The sequence below is a fragment of the Clupea harengus genome, chromosome 15 (assembly GCF_900700415.2).
Source record: "Clupea harengus chromosome 15, Ch_v2.0.2, whole genome shotgun sequence".
In the NCBI taxonomy this organism is placed as follows: Eukaryota; Metazoa; Chordata; class Actinopteri; order Clupeiformes; family Clupeidae; genus Clupea; species Clupea harengus.
In genome coordinates, this window is record NC_045166.1 from 4,037,910 (window position 1) to 4,061,641 (window position 23,732).

Consider the following 23,732-nt stretch of genomic DNA (forward strand, 5'->3'; position numbering starts at 1 on the left):
GGAGGTCAACCCAGATGGCTTTGTTATGTCACATAATGATAGGAACAAACAAATTTTACTTGTCCGCCATGTTTTACCAACAGGGTAATGCAAAGTACTTTCCAGAAACCACAAAGTACGACCTCACAAGTGTAGTGGTGGAAAAGGCCTTGTATATAAATATGACGTGATAATAAAGGAAGAAGAAAGAAATAAAATCGGTTTAACAACAGGAAAGGAGAGGAAATAGGAATAATAATATAAATGAATATAAAACACTGAGAACACTGAGTCTGACTCTGGCCATAACCTCCTCCGCTGTCTCCAGGAATTACCGCCATTTCTGTACAGAAAAGACGAAAACCATCAAGGATAAATCCTTGCTTCTTCCCGGCTTCTCCCGGCTGCCGTTGGCCTTATTAACAAGGCCCGGGACCGCCCACCTGACGTGACACTTATCCCGCCCCCACACCTCAAGCCTGTGTTATGTTAACAACACACTACATTGCACACTGCACATTGCACATCCACTTTTGCACTCCTGCCCTGCTTTTTGTATTGTAGTACTTATTGTGTTTGTGTAGTACTTATTGGTGTTGTATGTTTATTTCACTGTATGCACCTATACACCAGAACAATCCCAGGTAGGTGTAAACCTAACTTGACAATAAATACTATTCTGATCTGATAAAGTGGATTAAAGGCAAATAACATTCAGACACAGCAGCACTCAGATAACACTCGGCAAGGTATGATCTTCAACAGCCTTTGTCCATCCTGCGGGGTCATTCCACGCCAAACGGGACAATGGCTCCCACTCGATCCGTCTCAGAATCAAGGTTGTTCAAACACTTCTAATAGGTATAGTCCAAAATATTAGCTCTCTACTCCCAATAGTTTTGTCACAAAAAGATGTTTTAGGGGGGAGGGGATGCTGCAACAAAGCGTAAAGTAAAATTTTCGCGCAAATTCAAGCACCGCGAATACTATGATATACCCAAGCCACACTCTTGGAAGTCCATATTTTTCAAGTAATGGTAATCATATTTTAAGCCTAGAAAGTTAAGGAGCTAGCTTAAATACTTTCTAGTAATAGCAATTTGAAATGGCTCTTCAGAAAACGCTGCTCAAAAAGCGTCTTAAGTATTGGCACCCCTCCCCCTAAAACATCTTATTGTGACAAAACTATTGGAGTAGAAAGCTAATATTTGGGACTATTCATATTAAGAAGTGTATGAACAACCTTGCATTTTTTCAGCCAAATCTGAGATGGTCGAGTGGGAATTTTCCTTAAATTGTCACGTTTGGCGTGGAATGACCCTAGCGGTGTTGCGAGTTCAATCACTGGACGAGCAATGACAAGCATTTAGTTAAATTGCCTAATGAAAGACATTCCGCTTTAACAAGATTAGGAATTTAAATCCATGATAAAAGAGGTCATAGGTAGTGTGAAAAGGAAATGGTGGCTTGCCGAGTCTCAGTGATTTGGAATGAAATTTGAAAGCATTAGCAAAAAGTCTGAGGCTTTATTTTATTCATGAATTCAGTTTAGAGACCCCATGCTTACACACAAATGAGCCTCTGGCATGTTCCTGCTGGCCATTCCGGCTGGCCTGTTCAATCTCACACCCTCACAGCTGCGGTACACCCGGCCTTGTATTCAAACTTCAGGAAGGAAAATCAATATGTCAAGGACCCAAGCAAACATCCTTGAATCTCTAACCCTGAGCCCCCAGCTGAGATATCTCTATGAAGAGGCTCACAACAGTACAGCTCATAATCGATGATGGGGTGTGAGTGAAGTGTATGTGTGTGAAATGTAATTGGTGTTATGGTTTCTCATCGTCAGCCTTTGCAGGGAACAATGTTCCTGATAAATTAATTTCGGCCTGGACATGTAAAAGCCCCCCCTCCCCCTTCGCTTCCCACGGCGTATATACATTTTATTTTACCAACCATGTGTTGGATTTTTACGGGAAAGAAGACAGGTCAAAGTCTAAGCCGTAACATCCACCTTCGGTTAGGTGTGCACTGCCCTGCTATTGTTTCTGACATTACATGTGACAGGGCAACAGCCGAGTGATGCTTTTCCAAATTGAAACTCATTAACAGTGAAGAGAGTCACAGTGAATACAGTCCGGATTGTGCATTGCAGTCCTGTAAACAAAAATTAGAACAGCCCCGCCGTCTTCATGAGTCTGTACTGTAAGATAAATTCAGTTTAGGTATGAATTTATTAACATTTTATTTCTATTAGCAATGTATGCCCAGTTAACCAGTATAACTGCAGTTATGAAACAGGTTTCAGACAGAGGGGCCTAAGATAACATTCAAAGCACATGCTTTCAAGTTTAGAATGACCAGTGACATAAATTCCAAGGTCATAGGGCAGCCTGGGCAGGAGACAGATGAGATAGGGAAACTATCTGTAAGAAGGGAGTTGGAGACTCACAGAAACTTAATTGTCAGGCCAGAAATTACGACTGAAACATACAAGTCACAAAGAGGCGTATACCTGGAGGCCCTCAGTGAAGATTGGACTTATAAACCATTATGATCACATGTAAAAATCAGAACGCGTTCTCCAGCCGGGGGGTGACAGAGCTATTGTGAGCTCGGCATCTCCGGCTGAATCTTGTACAATCTTAAAACCAGTAAACTCAGCTGTATCAAACCAAGTGCTACGTGTGGCGGTCCGATTACTCTGATTTCTCTGTAAACCAGCACGCAGTTCATTTTAACTTAACAACTGGTGACTTCCCGACGTGAGCAGAGAAGGAAACAGAGTGGACCGTCGTGGTTTCTCACCTGTGGAGCCCAACTCCCGGGAGAGGATCCGTGGTGTCTTTTGACTTCAGACAGAGAGCTGCAGCTCTTCTAACAGGTGAGGACAAGCCTATTTAACTAAATTGTCCATAGCTTAGATAGATCAATTAGTCTTTGTCTGTTGCTTGGAACCCATGGGCGTGGCAGCAGGGGGTTGGCTGGTTTTATGGTTTGGACAAGAACACTGCTGTTTTAGGACTTGAAATTGTTGTTTGTCTGAGTAAAGACTTAGACATGTTAGAGAGCTAAATTTTTTAGGCCTAGGCCAAAGACGTCCGGGCCCCTGCTAAATGGGTTGCTGATGAGCGTACTGATTAATGTCGGTAAAGACTGTTTAGCCGTTCTTAGTCCATACTTAGTTGCGGGCGTTTTTGGGTTGGGGAACAGAGAGATTAGGATCAGTAGTGAACAGAGCAAGCTGGAAAGAGGTAAATCCAGTTGCCAGGGGAGATCTATTCTGTTGAGTATCTCCTAATCGGGCAGACATAGTGAAAATCTGTTGTTTAGTTTAGCTGTGAAGAGATACACTTGCAGAAGTCAAGTGGGTGGTTGTTAAAATGATGAAGAGGTTTCGCACATTGTCAAAAGCGGGTGGCTGGTTGAGCATTTGTGAATGACAAATTGGGTTACGGGCATAGACAGACACTGCGCACGCGCGCAATCCGTGTGTCTCATTGTAATAGCCACCTGTGACTGTGGCTGAAAATAAACACAACTGTAAGAGCTGAATGCAAAAACTACTTTCGGAAGGCTCATGACCCTTTGTTTTAACGGATAAGTGGCTCATTCAGAACTTACTCATTGTGTTTCATTAACCTTGTTTGCGAGTCAGAACGTGCTTGTTTCAATTGATTGAATCCTACGGGCCTTCAAGACGGTAGGGGTGTGGTTTTTACAACAACCCAAGACAACCGGTGGTTTGAATTAATTAATTAAGCAGGTGACAAGCAAAACAAGGCAATAATCAAAACAGAGGGAATAGGTCTTATTGGATATAAAAGACCTTGATTTAACAGCACATGTGGGGAAGGGACACGCATTGGAATTGTTGGCATCATTGTGTATCATTTGATTGATATCATTGTATCATTTGATCATTGGGATCGGGATTGGGAATGTGTTAAAGCTGTTAACTGGCAATTTGATAAATAACGTGCGAATAAACGGAGTCAGACTCAGAAATATAGAAATAAAACAGAGAATTTTTGGGGGACTAATAGTGGGACTACAACTAATTGATCCAGTGATTAATCCAAAACTCGCCTTAGCCGTTGACAAAGGGAAGGTAGCAGAAGCAGGTTAAGTCATGGCAGATGAAATTAATAAAAAAAAAATTGCAGAATTATAGGAGCTGACGGTCGTTGGGGTGATTACACTTTAGTCAGATTCGGAGTAACAACACGGGAATTAGTGGGGGATCCAGAAACAGTAGAAACCACACAACCCGCGACATTTTCTGATCCAATCTTCCAAGCGTCCCGCAGCCGGACAAAAGTCACCGAGTCTCCAGTGCATTATACACAACCGCAGCAAATAGAACCACAAGCGCAAAGGGACATGAGTCGTGTCCAATGTCACCGCTGCGGATTTAAAGGACATTACGCACGAGAATGCGATTCCCCGGGTCCTTATAACCCACCAAGGAGAAAGAAAGTGTTTGTCAGAGCAACAGGTAGAGAGGATAGCATGAAATGATGCAGAGGAGAGAAGACACCATCACCGAAGCCTGATAAGGGAGAGAAGTAAGAAGGGTATATGATAATGATGGCGAAACTGCTTAAATAAAATAATACAAGTGCAGATCGATTGGAGGATGAGGAATTTTGGTCTGGCCAACCGAAAAGTCTCTATTCAATAATCGAATTGCTTAAATAGCGGCAGGGGTAGAGGAGTGGAGTTAAGATGTATGTTCACCGACACGGGACACATGCAGAAAATGATACATTTTTTGAAGAAGTGTAAAGTTAGTGGTAAAAACACACCATAGTGTATAATACTATAATAATATATAGCGTATAATAGTGGGTATAATGGGTACATTCTCTATTCTACTCTTTTAGACAGACAGAGAGAGGGAGAGAGCGCACATGGACACAGAGGGGGGAGAGAAAAAAAAAAAAAAAAAAGAGGCCAGAATCTCTTAGCGAGTAAAAAAGGTGGGGGCTCGATCACTCATCCTGACAGCGAGCGCGCAAGGTATATCTTTGTTCACACGCCTGTATTAAGACTAAAGAAAAGAAAAAGTCTTAATACATAAAACTGTAGTTGATACATGGTACCCGTTAATACATAGTGTTGTGGTGATATTTGGAGTTAAAGATGCCTTTGAAATTAGAACCAACCACGCTGTTAAAAGAGATAGTCGAAAATTGTCATATAGTCATATTGTATTAGTCATAAGCGAATTTGATCGATTGTTAAATGCCGAAGTTCATAGACAGAAAGACCCATAGACATTACTATTGTATTGTCTATTGTACTATTACTTAACTACCTTAAAAAACCTGTTCTGCTGACGGTGAAACTTACTCTATTTTGAAATACATGGAAAACCATGTGTGTTAGAAACCATTTTTAATATTGCTGGAAATGTTGGCGTGATGATGGAATAAAGAGAAGACTGAGATGTGAAACAGGAGTGAAATAGAATCATATATGGCGGGCTAGCGTTCCCGAGTTAAATCATTTTAAACCCAAGTAATAGAATGTTGATTTTTCAGAGAGAAACACACACACGCTATACTCCCTGTGCTGAAGAAGGAGAAGGGTGGGGGCCACACGCCCACCCAGACACATACCTTCACACACACATCATTTACACACACAGAGGAATACAAGGCTGACCATTATTTAGCACCCAGAACATTTTGTGGACAAAGGCAAACCTCTGTCTATCTTGACCCCCATAGATAAGAAATGATTGGGCCAGATGATTAACTTGATATCCCAGCAGGTACGGACTGGTGTGGAGAAAGAAGACCCAGGCTGTTTGGAAAACACTTCAGTGATCAGAGGAGATCAGGTATCAACTGGTATCATTTCTCACACTGTGCATTGGCTAAAAACTAAGAAACATGTGTCTGACTAACTTACTTATAGTAAAACAGTCAGGAATAAACAACCTCCTGGTAGATTGGCTAAATGATAAGTTCCGGAAGTGGGGAACATGCTTGGGACGAGTGTTTTTAGGAGTAGCAGTTGGAGGTGCCATGCTGATAGCTACTCGCACAATAGAGAGAGCAGTCAATGGAAAAGATGAAAGCACAGATGCACCACCGGAGTATCAGGCAAAACAAATAAAAGCCCTCCCGGTCGAGACACTAAAGGAATAGGAAGTGTACTAGAGGGAATAGGAGATAGTGGGAAAGGAGGGGTTTCTTTATACCCGTAGAGAGTGAGAACAACACTGACTGGAGCAAGATTGTATGGAAAAAACCTGAAGGCCCATATACTCCTAATTGTCCAATAGGCAACCCCTACTGTAAGTATGGTTATGGGGATGGAGCGGGCTGGATGTGTTGGAAGTGGGCAGAAACATACAACAAAGAAATAGCTAGATTGTATGAAGAGGATTGGGCTATTGCCGGCCGACCTGATGGTTATGTAAGTGATAAGGATGTTGAGGAGGACATAGTACCTCCCGAAGACCTGGAAAGAGGGACAACACCGGAACCCGAGGTGCTGGCTGAGATGCTGGGTCAGCACGAATTGACATTGAATAAAATATTTAACCTTGGAGAGGAGAATGTGGTGGATGTCAATTTGTTTCAGGATGGAACGGAGGGGAGAAAGGAGGAGCTGAATGAGGCAGTGCGGGATGCACAGTCCGACTGGTTCGCTATCATGGAACACTTCTACTGGCGTGAACCGCAGATGAGAGAGATAGAGGAATGGGAGCGTAGGGAGAAGCGTAAAAAGCGTAAAAAGCGTAGACAGCAGGAAAGTCAGTTTTAGGAGGCAGGGAATGTAAGAAAGGATGTTTTTGCTTGAATATGCTCCGCTGAATTTGCTCATGTGCTAGGATTTCAGTATAGGAATGTATACTGTTGAATGTGATTATGTTTTCTTCCTTTGTGCCTTATCTTTCTTTCCCTCATTTTCCAACATAAATCAATTTGAATCGTATATAACTGACTTGCTTATCATATGATTTTTGCATAGTTAGTGTGTTGCATAGTTAATTCGTTTTAGTTGATTGATTAATAGTAGCCAAGTGATTTTTAGTATGATTCTATAATGGATTTTTAGTAGTATCTATACTATGAGAGGTTACTTACTTATGTAGACAATGGTCTAGGGAAGTACATAAATTAAACTTTCAATTGATGTGTAGTATGTTGAGTAGGTAAAATATATATTGTAGTACTGTATGTTATTATATGTACAATATACCCAATTGTATTTTTTATTTTTCATAAGAATAGGTGTTTAGACACTGAAAGGTTGCGCTCTGAGGATTGACCTCTGAAGCGAAAAGCACGGGCGGATTCCACCAAAGTTTCGGGGAATTTGGTGACTTGGTAGGGGGGCAGGCACCCCCCGTGACAGAGTAGTGCCTGGAGGTGTAAATATTGCTTATGCTGTGCTAGAATGCAAACCGAGGGTGTTTTGATATTATTGTGTAAAGTAATCAAGAACCCACCCCAAAATGTAACCTTGCTTCTTAGTGCTTGCTTGTGTGTGTGTGTTGACCTCATAAATGAGGTCAAAGGAGGGAATGTAAGATAAATTCAGTTTAGGTATGAATTTATTAACATTTTATTTCTATTAGCAATGTATGCCCAGTTAACCAGTATAACTGCAGTTATGAAACAGGTTTCAGACAGAGGGGCCTAAGATAACATTCAAAGCACATGCTTTCAAGTTTAGAATGACCAGTGACATAAATTCCAAGGTCATAGGGGCAGCCTGGGCAGGAGACAGATGAGATAGGGAAACTATCTGTAAGAAGGGAGTTGGAGACTCACAGAAACTTAATTGTCAGGCCAGAAATTACGACTGAAACATACAAGTCACAAAGAGGCGTATACCTGGAGGCCCTCAGTGAAGATTGGACTTATAAACCATTATGATCACATGTAAAAATCAGAACGCGTTCTCCAGCCGTGGGTAACAGAGCTATTGTGAGCTCGGCATCTCCGGCTGAATCTTGTCCAATCTTAAAACCAGTAAACTCAACTGTATCAAACCAATTGCTATGTGTGGCGGTCCGATTACTCTGACTTCTCTGCAAACCAGCACGCAGTTCATTTTAACTTAACAGTACCCACTTCACAGATTAGTGTAGACAGGATGGCTGACATGCTCAGCAAAGTTCTTGACAGTGTCAATGCCCTGCGTGCTACTAATTCATTCAGTGCTCCACAACACACTAGGAGGGGCCGTGACAGATGCCGCATATGTAGTGAGGGCTCTCACTCCACCCTCAAACACTGCCGAACCCACCGTCTGTGCTTTGCCTGTCACCAGCCTGGTCACCTGAGACAGTCCTGTCCCTCTGCTCCCCAACCGCCCCCCGCCCATGTGCCGTCACCGTCCCCCCAGTCAGGAAGATAGCCTGCATTCGGAGAGGGGCAGTGTAGGCATTTCTAATGCATCCCTCAAACACACTGTTGACTTGAAGGTCAAGTTTGAATCAATTAAGCAGTCTTTGCCTAGTACCGCCACAGTCATCATGCAGAATACATTGCGTCTACTTACAAGTGATAGTTTGTTTTATACCCCCGTTGTTATCAACGAATCAATTACTGTGAGAGCCATGCTTGATACTGAATCTATGGCGTGCACCATTAGTGAAAACATTGAGAGAAAATTAACTGATGCCGGCTCATTGGATTGTGATGTGAAGCCTAACACTGACATTGTTTTGGTGGGCTGTGGAGGGAAACTTGTCTATCCAAAGAGAGTATGTGACCTTCGCCTTAACTTGTATGGATGTGCCGTCATTGTGCCCACACTAGTAGTGCCCGGACAGATTGATGATTTGATTGTTGGCACAAATGTGATAAAATTCTTGACCCATAAGCTCAAAGAAAGCGATGAGTACTGGAAAGTGGTCTCCACACAGGGCAGCTCTGGTGTCGGAGGCGACCGAGATGACTTTGTTGCCATGCTGGCTGGCGTCCGCTAGTGGCATAGGGCCAATGATTTTCCGTTAAAAAAAAATGCATTTTCCGTTTCACATTTGGTGAATTCCGTTTTTTTCCCCCGTTTCAGCTCATTTTGTTCACCCTGAGGTAGATTGATGGCTTAAAATGAGTGAATAATATGTGCCCTTCTTAGATTGTTGTTTGCCAGCCATCAACAGAACAGAAGACTAAACATTTTTTGTTTGAAATGCGGTTGGGAAGACTAGCGTGTGAATGTGACTGAATGTGGCTTTAGCGGAGGCGTGTGGGTCAACCGTTAAAAAGGGGGGCGTGGCCGGAGCGGAGTTCAGCGGGGATTTGGTGCGTGCACACTAGATTGTCATTGTTTTAAAGATTCGTGCCACTGTCTAGCTGGGCTAATTTAGTTGCAGCCTTGGCACATCACCAGGAGAGATCACTGTTACTGAAGCTTCAAGTAATGAACCGATTTTTGAAACAGTGTGCCTAATGGTTCAATGCTTCACCAAAGCTTCATTTGCCCATCACTATCTACAGCTAGTAGACCAGCCATGCACTAATATTTTGATGGCAAATGTGGGGGGGTCCAAACGACTTTTTTTTTAAAGTGAAGGGGACGTGACCCCCTCAAGTTATATTGTGGCGACGCCCATGGGTATAAATAGGAACATTGTGATGGGAAACCCCTAGAGAGGGAGTGGCATAATACTACGCACCTGTGATTAATTAGTGATCATGCTACACACGTGCGGTAGAAAAGGTTCGTGTTAAGTGCTCATAGAGTGTGCCCATCACCACTACAATCCTGTGAAACACTACACGCCACTCAAAACACAACGTGAATCACTGCAAACCACCCTCAGGCCCACAGACCCAGGGATGGATTAACGAACGGGCCTACCGGGCCCAGGCCCAGGGGCCCATGAGCTCAGGGGGCCCCTAGGCCAGAGCCTCTGCGTGAAGTCGCTGTTATGTATCTCTTATTTGTGGTTGAAAAAGGTGTATTTTATTCATTTGTTAATGGCTTTAATTGAGTGTACCTGTGCTGTGTTAGAAAAAGCTAGATTAATGCGACGGTGATCAAGCATGACTTTTTGGGAGTGCTGAGGATACCTTATGCTATATATTCCCTCAAAATGGCAAACCTGTCTCTGTCATAGTTTTCATCATTTTTAGGGGGAATCGTCAGTAGCAATCTATAACAAAATTATACTGTATGCTTATCGTACATACACTATAGAAACTATTAAAAAAACGATTCAATTAAATGAATCATTTCTCATTTTCTTTGTTATTTTTGTCATATACAGATATGCAATGATGATTGCTGGATAATATGTATCTTGTTGTCCAATGTCAAGTCTCTATTTGATCATGTGATGAGACGATACGATACAGCTAGTTTAGGCGCAGAATCTGAAAGTCAAGACCTACAAGCAGGCACAGTAGGCTACACCTGCCGGATGGCGCCTTTCAAACATAAAAGTGGTGATGCCCCTCCAGAGAAGCCATTGTGCACCATAAAAGTGGTGATGCATGATTCGATTTTTCAATGGACAGGATAGGCAGCCCATTCAGCCTCTCCTGCCCCATGCTGCCCCTCAGGTAGGTCTTAATCAGTTTCAATTTGGAAAAGAATCACTCGGCTGTTGCCCTGTCACATGTAATGTCAGAAACAATAGCAGGGCAGTGCACACCTCACCGAAGTTGGATGTTACAGAGTAAACTTTGACCTGTTTACTTTCCCAATACAATAGCCAAAGTATCTAATTCGACCGTAAAATCCAACACATTGGTTGTGTTTGTGTGTGCGTGTGCGTGCGTGCGTGTTTTGCGGGCGCACAATTATTTTTTTCGCGGAGGGGGGGGGGGCCTTCAACATGTCCAGGCCCAGGGGCCCGTGGTTTCTTAATCCGTCCATGCACAGACCATGTTACAAACACATGTCATATGTGTTTCTCTGGGGCTTCGGGGATCGATGGAATATTGATGAGGGAAGTGACAAGGGAGGTCGACCACAAAGTAGCCTACAAAACCGCCAAACAGCTTTTGCGATTCCCAGTAGCCTACAGATTTCCGACGCATTCAGGTGTTTTATACGACTTTTGGTTAATTCTGACATATTTCAGCAGTTTGGAAGTAAACGACTGAGCGCCTGAATGCTGATGTGGCATAACAAAATTGAGTGACACACTTGTTCGACAGTCACCACATGATGTCTTGTTGTCGGAGTGGCTGCTGCAGCAGCTTTGGTCCACTGAATAAAGACAATGCGAGGTTTCTTCTGTTGGCACTGTTAATAGTTCTTTATCTTTTGTGCGGCGCCGCTGTCTTTTCAGCACTGGAGCATCCGAAAGAGAAACTGGCAAAGGAGCGATGGGCACAACGGTTTGAGCACTTCAGCCAAAACTTCAATCTAAGTAAGAGGTACCTGGACAAACTTTCTAAGGAACTATGAGGAGGCAACTATTGCAGGTATCCGAGTGGACATCACTCGACCACGCTGGGATTTCACCGGTGCATTCTACTTCGTCTGTACAGTGGTGTCAACGATAGGTAAGTGTAAGATAGTGTATGTGCCACGCCGCTAGGCAGCGCTGCAGCCGTGTTCTGTTAATTATAACTTGTTTGCTGTGATGTTGTTTGTACCTCGGGGTGACCCGTAAGTTTCATGAGTTCTGTTGTCAGAGATGCCATGAGTGAGTTGGAGTGTGTGTGCTTGATAAACGAGATAGCTGATGTGCTGAAGATAATAAATCTCGCCACCAATTACGAAACCTCCTCCTCGTCTCCCGTGTCGAATCCTTTGGACGCCCAACCATCCGCCAACATAGATCACATACAACACAACGCAGAGTTTCAGCGGGCCGTTGGATAAGTGGAGAGAGAGGGTTACATAAGAATAGGCGTTTTTTCTTCTTTTTGCCATTATACTGTATATGCCAGCCATTATACATGTACATATTATTTTTTTATTTCTGAAACGACATCTACTGTTTACAGTTTTTCTCGATTGCTTTGGCACATATTTCCATTCACTGTTTACTTTTTCAAAACAGCTCACTCACAGCCCTTAACAGAAGATGAAATTACCAAAACACTTATGATGTTTGCGGAATGACATCACCCTCTCAAAACTTATCACACACCCATTAAAACCAAACATTTCCATCAAAACCTACAATTTGTGCTCAATTGAAAATGTATGTTTTCTCATTTATTTAACAATGGATAACAAAATTGAGACTACAGCTATCAATATCAACCTCTGCAAGCATCACTTCAACTTTTGTCCAGCACCCTCACAGTATTGACTGTTTTACCACTGACAACGTACTACAATTTGGGTTTTGTACTGAGCACTCTAACTTAAGGAATATACTGTCAGAAAGTTTTTGAAATATGAACATTTTTATGCAGTTACAGTTGCAGACACTTTGCTGGCCTTTACAGTCAATTTACTGTACTGTGTTTCATTGTATTTGCACTCTTGGCAACAACCATTTCTATACTTTTGTAAAGTGTGTTGCCACAATACAATGTAGTACTGTAGATTCACTAAAGTAATTTACAACATATACGGTAGAATTCTGAATAATGTATATTTACAGTATTTACAGCCTATTGCACTATTTTTACAGAATCAACACACTGGCCCACACTGGTGGCAGGGGGAGACTGTTTTTTTTTTGTGATCAAATGTTTTTATTTTTTTAAAACAGGGACAGTAAAAAAGCAAAAACAGAATAACTAAAAACATACGTATAAAATGTAAATGGGAAGTCCATATAAGTGGCCAGAAAGACAAGGTGACAAGAAAATAAAAACAACATGATAAAAAATACACATACACCAATATATGGAGGACAGAAAAGACACAATAGACAGACATACATGACATACAGACATAGGGACATAGACAAATGGAAGGGCCTTAACTAAAACATGTTTGGCTAGAGAAGGAAGGCTTGAGGCTTAGGTTTACACCATTTCTTTCAAAGAAACAGCAATACTGTACCATGCAGCTATAGTTTTCTCTGAAGCACCATTCATTCGGGCGACAGTGGTACAGTAGGTAGAGAAGTCGTTTAGTGATCAGAAGGTTGCTAGTTCGATTCCCTGTCGAAGTGTCCTTGAGCAAGACACTGAACCCCTAATTGCTCCTGATGTGCAGTGTGCCATCAGTGCAAAATGGGTATACATTGTAAGTCGCACATATGTAAGTCGCTTTGGATAAAAGCGTCTGCTAAATGACTAAATGTAAATGTAATTCAAGCTGTTGACAGTTCCAGGTATATAACGTCCAAAAAGGAAAGGGCTTGATAGACATAGAATGAGCTGGTTTCCAACGAGTTGCAATCATTTTCTTGGCAGCAGTCAGTCCAGCAAAAACTGCACGCTTTTGGATTTTAGACAGTTTTAAGGTAGACAAGTCATTCAAAATCAATGTTTTCACAGTAACAGGCACTGTAACATCAGTCAAGGTAGATCATTTGGATGCAACTTTGTTCCAAAATAACCTAGCAGGAGGGCAGTCCCATATCATATGAAGATATGTGCCCTGCACTTTCAGTGAACATAAGGTACACAGGGGTCATTGACAAACTTCATGTAGTGCAATCTGACAGGGGTGAGATACGTCCTATGTATAAAGTTGTAATGAATTTGCTGGTGATCTGGATTGCGTGACACTTGAGAGATGTCAGACCACACATCATGCCAATCAAATTCTTCGTCTAATTCTGGGCAGTCTCTTTCCCAGACCCGTTCCACAGGAAGTGAAAAGCGGTCCGGGTATCACCAAAAACTGATAGTTTGGAGAACATACCTTTGGTTTTAGTCTGTAATGTAAAAAGTTTCCGAACAGGGTGAGTGGGTAAACGGTCTTGCCAAGGGACACCATACGCCTTGAGCGCTGATCTTAACTGTAGGTGAAAGAAAGACGAAGAACCTGGCAGATTGAATGCATTTTTTATATCAGAGAAGGAGAGTAGTCCATAATTATTAAAAATATCTTTTAGATAGTGAACTCCCCCTTGTTCCCACGGTGGAGCTGATATAGGTCTTTATTATTGAATATTGGAGAAAGGGTATGCCAAAATGTTTGAACTATGACAGTGTTTCTCAACCATTCTATTTACAGCCTATTGCACTATTTTTACAGAATCAACACACTGGCCCACACTGGTGGCAGGGGGAGACTGTTCACTGCAGAACAGATTTGACCTTTTTACTGTATATTGAAACCTGTCTTTTTGACTTTTTTACTGTATCCAATGTAATGTGGAAAAATGACTGCAATAAATATTTTTGTTTCAGAATCTTTGCCATTTTGTACACAGTAGAACAAATGTAAAATCAATGGTGTTGACAGGTCCTTGTTTAGAATATCTTTTATAGTATTTAGCAATACAAAAACAGAACTACAATATTTTACTGTATACAAATTTTCAGATTTCAAATACTTTCTGACAGTATATTCCCTATGTAAGAGTTCTCAGTACAAAACCCCAATTGTAGTACGTTGTCAGAGAAAACATTTTCAATTGAGCACAAATTGTAGGTTTTGATGGAAATGTTTGGTTTTGATGGGTGTGTGATAAGTTTTGAGAAGGTGGTGTCATTCTGCAAACATCAAATAGTGTTTAGGTTATTTCATCTTCTGTTAAGGGCTGTGTGTGAGCTGTTTTGAAAAAGTAAACAGTGAATGGAAAAATGTGCCAAAGCAATCGAGAAAAACTGTAACTGTTTTAAAAAAAAATGTGAAAACTCAAAGAAATTTGTGTGAAAGCAATGAGAAATAGTTAACCCATTCGCCAGAGAAGACTCTTGCTGTGCAAAGAAGGTGTGAGCATTAGATTAAGTTGACCCATGATTCGCTAAATGTGTGAAAGCAATCGAGAAAAACTTTAATTGTGCAATCAGTGTGTTCTTGGTGTTTTTACAATCGTTTGTTGTATTTATTTTTATTCCCAAGATGTTGTATTTGTGAAGGCATACTACGTGCTTATTTTGCAAATGCAAGGAAAGACATCAAGCCAAATAATTACCTTTGCACAGATTGAATTAGTGAGTGGAAAATAAGTCTCTAATTAGCTTCTGGCAAATTGTTTTCCCACAAAGAGAAAACCAAAGGCTATAACACTGTTAAAGAAAGTATTAGTATATTTTATCATGAATGTCTTTTTGTTTTAAGGTTTCTTCCAAAATGCTGTGTGCCCTGCTTCTCCATGTAGATTGGACTTTGGAAGACAATTAGCAGAGTCAAGAATGTTAACCCAGAAACCTAACGTATATGTTTACATAAGATAAGAAGGAGAGAGCGGGTTGTGAAATGTCTCGTTGCTAAGCAGAAGTAGAATTCAGCTGAGCTGAAGGTATCCTAAGTGCATCCCAGCGTCTTGACTGTCATACTGTGTAAACATTGTGTTTGAATAAAAGGACTTGTTTTCAGCATGGCACGTCAGACAGACTTAAGGTGTCTGTCTCCGTCGGGGCCCGTTCGAAAAACCGTCCAGTTCACTTATATGCTGGGTAGTGTTCTTAACCTGCTAACTAACTGTTGAGGGTCTTATCCCTGACATTTATTGGTCCTTTCGAGCCGGAACCCAACAACACCGACCGCCTGGGAGCAGACTTCAGGAAGCCGAAGACAAGTGCACGTCCTGCCGAGAGAAACCATCGGCAGAAAGTCCCCACTTAGTGAATTCTACGTGGGCCGGCGGAGAGGGCTCTGCATCCAGGGAGGCTGGTCTGACGGGGATCTGAAGCAAGGTTGAACACACAGCATGATATGAGTAAGTAGCATTAGCATAAGTCTACTGAATTAGAACAGACTATAAAAAGAGATCCGGGATCTCTTATTAGCGCTAAAAACTTAGTCGGGGACTAAGGGTATGTTGTAGGCCTACGTGAATGGATGTACTGTGTGAATGAGTGCGTGACTGGAGTAAAGTAATTAAGCAAAATTAAAACTTGGAAAATATCTGAGAGTACAAACTCCAAGGGATGGTCCGGATTGATTTATCAATCTAGAAGCTCGGCCTCCGGATATTTTTCATAGACTCAGAGAAGTATTTTGCTTAATTAAAAAAAAAACTCACCATAATTAATGAATATGAGATGGTTTGAAGAAAAGTAAGAAGGCAAGATGGTTTTAAGAAAGTAAGAATGAGATGGTTTGAAGAAAGTAAGAAGGCAAGATGGTTTTAAGAAAGTAAGAATGAGAAGATTGAGAAAGTGAGAATGAGAAAGTCAATGGAAAGTGAAGAGAAGATTAAAGGAAAGTGAGGTTAAGTGTTATTCTTGTAGAGAAAGAGGGGTAAAAACTGCAGGGCTTGATAAACTATAGAGCTTTTTACGGTGGCCACGTAAGAACTCTATACATTTATCTGCTTTGTTCATTTGCACGCACTTTTTAGTCTTAAGTGCGTGAAGGGGAGTTACTAGAAATTATGTAAAGACATAAATAGAGTTGAGCATTTGTGAATGAGAAATTGGGATACTGGCATAGACAGACACTGCGCACGCGCGCAATCCATGTGTCTCATTGAAATAGCCACCAGTGACTGTGGCTGAAAATAAACACAACTGTAAGAAGTTGAATGCTAATACTTCCGGAAGGATTATGACCCTTTGTTTCAAACGGATAAGTGGCTCATTCAGAACTTACTCATTGTGTTTCATTAACCTTGTTTGTGAGTCAGAACGTGCTTGTTTCAATTGGTTGAATCCTACGGGCCCTCAAAAAGGCAGGGGTGTGGTTTTTTCCAACAACCCAAGATAACCGGTGGTTTGAATTAATTAATTAAGCACGTGACAAGCAACACAAGGCAATAATCAAAACAGAGGGAGGAGGTTCTTATTGGATATAAAAGACCTTACATTGTACTAATTTGATTTAACAGCACAGGTGGGGAAGGGACACATTGGAATTGTGATCATCATTGTGTATCATCTAATTATCATTGTATCATTATATGATAATGATGGCGATACTGCTTAAATAAAATAATACAAGTGCAGATCGATTTGAGGATGAGGAATTTTGGTCTGATCAACTAAAAAAATCTCTATCCAAATAATCGAATTGCATGAATAGCCGCAGGGGTAGAGGCCCGGAGTTAAGATTAGATTAGATTCAACTGTATAGTCATTGCATAGAGTACAAGTACTGAGACAACGAAATGCAGTGTAGCATCTATAATGAAGAATAAAGGAGTATGATTCAGAGAAATCTCAGAGTGCTATAAATATTAGATATTATAGTAATGAATGGAAATAATTCCAGTGTTGCAAGAATTGTATTTGCAAAACGAGTTCATTTGTTTCATTAAGAGATTGTTTGGTGCTCCGAGGCGAGACTAAACGAAGATTTGACGGTTTGATGATAGGTCAAGTCCTGTGGGGTAAATCGCAAATGTCCGTATATTTTTATTCAGGGTGTCAACTTGATAGATGAAATGACGAACACGGTTGCGTGTTGATGTGGACATTCAGTCATTGGAGCAAGAGTATTGTTTGGAACCTAACGTTTTAAATTGATATTTAAAACTAAAATAAGCAAGTGACCAGTTGTTGACATAGTTTACTTGAAGGTATTTGTGTAACATCTGTGAAGAGAGAGCATTTAAAATTGCTGAGAGCGCGACGCGGCATGACACGAAAAAGATCAGATTAAACTTTCTCTCGTTACCTTAGTAGTGCGCCGGTCAGAGGGCATAACAAGAGAAAAGTGGAAATACGAGATTGTGATGTGTTGTGAGCTATTGTATGTGCCAAAGTACTGAGTGATTAACATGGCCCGGAATGATTGTAGATTGTTTTTTAAAACGTAAGATCGCTAGCAGCTTACTTTCGACTTTTTAAACAAACCTGTGTGATTGACTGTTGGGACAAAACAGAGAAGCACACGGGTGGGGGCTGTTAGGGGGAACAGAGGCTCAATCTCACACCACGCACGTTCTCACACACACACGCACGGTCGTAATTAGAAGGAGAGGAGGTGAAAAGAAATAATAATCAGACTACACATATTAGTGTAATATTATTTAAATTCAGAAATACTTTTGGTAGATATGGAACCAACTACGCCGTTAAAGGAGATAGTTGAATTGTAGTCGTCAGAAGCAAACTATTTGATACTGCATAATTAAAAATTGACTGAGCGGACAAGCAATTGATTCAGCCCGTGGCTTGAACACAGGTCAGTGGGTACCCAATTATGCAGAATTAGTAAGACCTATGCATGATATGATTTTCTCTCAACCAATGGCACCCCACGATAAGGTTACGTGGACTAAAGAGGGTTCAGAATCTTTTTCAAGCGACAAAAGAAAAAATAGCCAGCTCGACAGTACTGGCTCTCCCAAATTATGCGAAACCTTTCGTCCTTATGGTTGATTCCAGACATGGATTCATGACGTCTGTTTTGCTTCGAGTATGGGGGATCAAAATGAGACCCATCGCATTTTATTCGACCCAACTCGACCCGGTAGCTCGTGCTACACCATCATGTGTACAAGCAGTGCTCGCGGATGCATCGGCCGTTCACGCGTCAGCAGAAATTGTGCTGGTTCATGAACTCGTCGTTAAAGTATCCCATGCAGTCTTAATGCTTTTATTACCTAGCATATAAAGCAGACAAGCAGGCAGCTGGCCTGTATCTAACACAGGGAACAGAGGATGATGGTGTAGTTAACATGCATCAACAAGCACCCAAAAGTGAAAAGGGAAATTTGGATAAAACTGGGCGACTCTGAAAGATGAGGTATATGTAAGTCCAGATAGAAAACCCATCCTGTTGCGAGCTCTATACAAATGGCAGCAATTTTTTGAGTCATGGAATATCCATGCCTCAACAGGGGGGAGATAAAGACTAGTACATAAACACTGTACAACATATAACCTATTAAAAAAATAAATAATAATAGTAATAAAAAAAAATAAAAAAAAATAAATTAAATTTTATTTTATTAAAAAAAAAATTTGTCAGCAATGTGAAATATGCATTCGGCATAACTCACAGGGAACCTCAGGCCAAAGAGGGGCGAGTTCCCCAAGCCTGATTATCCTTTCCAGGTAATACACATGGATTATATCCAATTTAGCAAAACCAAAGGGCTGGAATACTGTTTGGTTATAATTGATGTGTCTTCCAATGGATAGAGGTATTTCCGCAGCTCAACCCCAGATTTCCTCACAGTAGCAAAATCACTGTGCAAAAGAATAAGACCAACTTTTGGTGTGCCACAAATTATACTACAACTAGGAAATGTAAAGAACCCAATACTGTTCGAGTTTTTTCTGTGTCTCCACAGGTACAAGGCCAGGTGAAGGGGGAAACTGGGTGTTCATCAAAGTCATCAAAAGAAAGAAACTGGTCTGACGACAGGTGGGAGGGACCATGCAAGTGTACTTGCCACCCCAACAGCCGTCAAGATCGCTGAACGCTCCACCTGGATTCACCTGTCACACTGCAACAATTAGAACATTCAGAACATTCAGAGCATTACCAGATCCACCACTAGCGTTGAGTAGCGTTTTGTGGCGCCGGGCAGGGGGCTAAGTGTTTAAATCTTGGTCGTTTGAACGTCACCTAACTTCCAGGGAGTGCCCTGAGGGGTTAGAGATGCTGCTCAACATAGTAGAGGTGTATTTGTGTTTTTGTTTTTCTTGTTTATTTGTGTTTTATTGTTTTTCTGTATACATCATATCACTCCGTTATAACAATGTCTAAGCTGCTGCTATTAGTGGTTACTTCAGGAGTAATAATGGGTCTCTGGTCCTCCACAAGTGTAAATGAGAGAATCCATAAGAGGTGATTTCATATGGGGAACATGAGGTCCTAGGGAATGTTTACTCACTTGTATTCTACTAATTCATGGTATAGATATGCATCCATGCAAGCGAACAGACTTGATAGGACTAATTGCTATGTATGTACCTTATATGCCAACATCCTACTTTCACCCTAGAACTTAAATTAAGGCTACTCTCATTCCAAGCAATAATCTGTGTTGAGAGAAGTGTGCCCCAGACAACTGGGCTACAGTAAGCCATTTTATTATACAGACGATACCCAGGTGCAGGATCTGTGTAACAATACCCACCCACTGCAGAACTAAAAACATGCCACAACCTAGCTGTCACCTTAAGTGGCAGTCCATTCTATATTCCTAATGTGTTTTTCTATTAGTGGAACAACGAGAGTAGGCTCTCTGAGACGGAAACAGTGTAATGAAATTGTCATCGATACTGCTATACTGTCATCAAACACTGCTTCCTCAGCCAACGTCGTACCCTGTCCATAGGAAACAGGTCCTTATGTTTGAGCGTTGGAATGCAGGGCATTGCCACTCTGACAAGGGTACCCCTAAGGTGAGAGAGGTATTGTGGGTTGTGTGGTAGTATATTGTACAGTCATCTTCTTCCACACTGGGGTGGCGTAAGCGCCCCCGCCCAGGTCATGGACCATTTTTGTGTTGTTAGTGCTATCTCGCAGGCAGAGTATCTCGTAAGAAGAGATTTGCTGTTGAGAAGCATGACAGCGTGTGGGGGACTGATGTGCTGATGACTAAAAAGATTTGGACCACCAGCTCCAAGGTTATTTTTTTTCTGTTTCAGGCCCTAGGAGTAGGAAAAGTCATGTTAAGAATGGCAACCCTTAACTATAGGTTAGAATTGTTTGTTAATGCCACCTTAGTCAGCATGGATGGCCTTAATGATGAGGTCTCGCAGATTCGGGCTGATGGTGCTGAAAAATAGATTAGTGTTAGACTCACTGCTGCTAGTGGGGGAGTTTTGTGACTGATATCTGTTGTATTTGGATATTGGATTATATTCATAGTGTCTCTGTGACTGAAGGCCTTACAGCAAATGAAGGTTGTTATGTGATGCTTTATTACAGACAAAGTGGTTAATGTCCGTGGTGAAATGTGTTTGCTTGGTTTACATCTGGTACATGGTGGTAAATGATGGTGAAAGGTCTGTTCTCTATTGTAGCAATTTGTATACTTTTTGTATTTTTATGATGTGTATTTCTACATGTTTCTAAGTTCTCATGTCTAGTCTTGTATGTACTTCTGTATGGAGTGTACTTGTTGTCTTGAACCATCAAGATGATGATGTTTTAGTTTAATGATGTTTATACTAGTGTTATTTTTCATGATAAACAGGAGGAAATGTTAAAGAAAGTATTAGTATATTTTATCATGAATGGTCTTTTTGTTTTAAGGTTTCTTCCAAAGATGCTGTGTGCCCTGCTTCTCCATGTAGATTGGACTTTGGAAGACAATTAGCAGAGTCAAGAATGTTAACCCAGAAACCTAACGTATATGTTTACATAAGATAAGAAGGAGAGAGCGGGTTGTGAAATGTCTCGTTGCTAAGCAGAAGTAGAATTCAGCTGAGCTGAAGGTATCCTAAGTGCATCCCAGCGTCTTGACTGTCATACTGTGTAAACATTGTGTTTGAATAAAAGGACTTGTTTTCAGCATGGCACGTCAGACAGACTTAAGGTGTCTGTCTCCGTCGGGGCCCGTTCGAAAACCGTCCAGTTCACTTATATGCTGGGTAGTGTTCTTAACCTGCTAACTAACTGTTGAGGGTCTTATCCCTGACAAACACGACTAGATAACCTGCAGCAAGGCTGATGTAAGATATTTTCAGTTGCTCTTCAAATGGATCTAATTGAAAACATCCACGATTGGCGATGATTTCCTTTGATTTGCACTTCAATGAGGGGGGCGGGGTTACAGAGCGAGAGAGAGAGAGAGAGAGAGAGAGAGAGAGAGAGAGAGAGAGAGCGAGAAAGTCAAAGATCTGGGTGTTGTCACCAATGGCAACCTGGCTCCCGTGGTGTGTTTGAAGCACGGGAGCTCTCTGAATCAAGAGGGGTGTTTACATGGGGGGAGTGGTTCACCATGTGGCTCATTATAGAGCAATTAAGAATTGGACTCTAATGAGCCCAGAGCCTTTTTTCCTAGAATGAAGCACCAAGCCAGAGCAGCTGGAAGGTCTTGCCCAATAATTCTGTTGACAGCACAAGGCAGGGGTGGTGCGTGGGTTGAAGAGTTCTTAGGGACTGTGTGTGCTCCTCTGCATGAATCAGTGAGTGGATATCACTCTTTGAGGTGTCATGATCTGGCTCATGACATGAATTACAAAGGCATTTTCATACCGTGCATGCTAATTGAATTTTTACGCTGTTAATGTTACACTGAATGTAGTCCACTGATGTGATAGAACCATGTTAAGAGTAAGATAGTCAAACTGAAAACAGCACATTTCTGGCCATGAAAGATACATTAGGAGCTTGGGAGAAGACATGAATACATTATAGACTTTTAAACAGACTTTTAAGTTTTAAAAGGCTTTAAAGTTTTTAGGTTTAATCTTCCCTTTTATCAATAATGCATGGTATCTGCAACAAGTAGCTGACTTTTTAGAATATTTTGAAGGTGTGAATTGCTTTACAATCATTCTTGCTTTCACTGTCATAGGGTTTGGAATGACAACACCTGCCACCATTGAAGGAAAGGTATTCCTCATCTTTTACGGACTCATAGGTTGTGCAGCCTCCATTTTGTTCTTCAACCTTTTCCTGGAGCGTGTCATCACTGTGATCACCTTCGTCCTGAAGTTCTGCCACGAGTGCAAAGCTGTGCTACCCCAGAACGAGCGCCCGCCCGATGCCTTCAGCCGCCGTGGCCGCAACCTGGACAGCATGGCTGGATGGAAGCCCTCGGTGTACTGCGTCATGCTCATCCTGGGTGCCATGGCCATTTTGGTGTCCTGCTGTGCCTCCGCCATGTACTCATCCGTAGAGGGCTGGGGCTACCTGGACGCCATGTACTTCTGCTTCGTGGCGTTCAGCACCATCGGTTTCGGGGACATGGTGGGCAGCCAGCGGGAGGCCTACGAGGCGCAGGGCGCCTACCGGCTAGGCAACTTCCTCTGCATCCTCACGGGCGTGTGCTGCATCTACTCGCTCTTCAACGTCATCTCCATTGTCATCAATCAGGTGCTCAACTGGCTAATGCATAAGCTGGAACTGCTGTGCAGGCGCCACCCGACTGCCAGGGGTGCCCACGGCCGCCGCAACCCCTCCACCGAGAGGACGCCGTGAACGAGAGCGAGGCAGATGGCCGGCGTATGTCAGGGGAGATGATCTCCATGGGGACTTCCTGGCCGCCAACAAGGTCAACCTGGCCATCATGCAGAAGAAGCTGTCTGAGATGGCCGACGGGCATCCTAGACAGTCGGGGTCAGGCACAATGGCTTCTCTGGAGGGGTCGGTGCACTTGGGATCATGAACAACCGCCTGGCAGAAACAAGTGCGGACAGGTAAACAGAACATACAGTATGTGAAAGACAGAACAGAATCAGATTACATATTTGGGTTGATGCATCGACCCACGAGAGAAAAAATTCTAACTCTTTCTAAAGATCTTTTTTCACCCACCCCTCACACTACAGCAGTGGTTCTCAAACTTTTTCTGTCATTCCCCACTTTGAACAAGGGGGCTTTTTCAAGCCCCACCTGTCCCTCATCGCTCCAATAAAATGGTAGGCCAAGCTTAAAATTGTCAAATGTATAGAAATAACGATAAGTTCTAAATCTTAATCAATAACAAATAACATCAGTTCAAAAAAAGAGAAAATCAATAACAAATAACATCAGTTCAGAAATGGAGAAAATAAAAGTGCAATGGTGTCAATCCTTGCCTCAAATGGGCTGAGTTCCAAAAATAAAGAAAAAGGGTATTTATTGCCAAGTAGGTTTACACCTACCTGGAATTTGCTCTGGTGTATAGGTGC

The 23,732-nt window shown here is 41.9% G+C and overlaps 1 pseudogene; it reads left to right on the forward strand.

Annotated features, from left to right (window-relative positions):
* The first annotated feature begins 10,780 nt into the window (after window positions 1-10,780).
* LOC116223862 lies at window positions 10,781-23,262 on the forward strand (annotated as a pseudogene).
* Window positions 23,263-23,732: the final 470 nt, after the last annotated feature.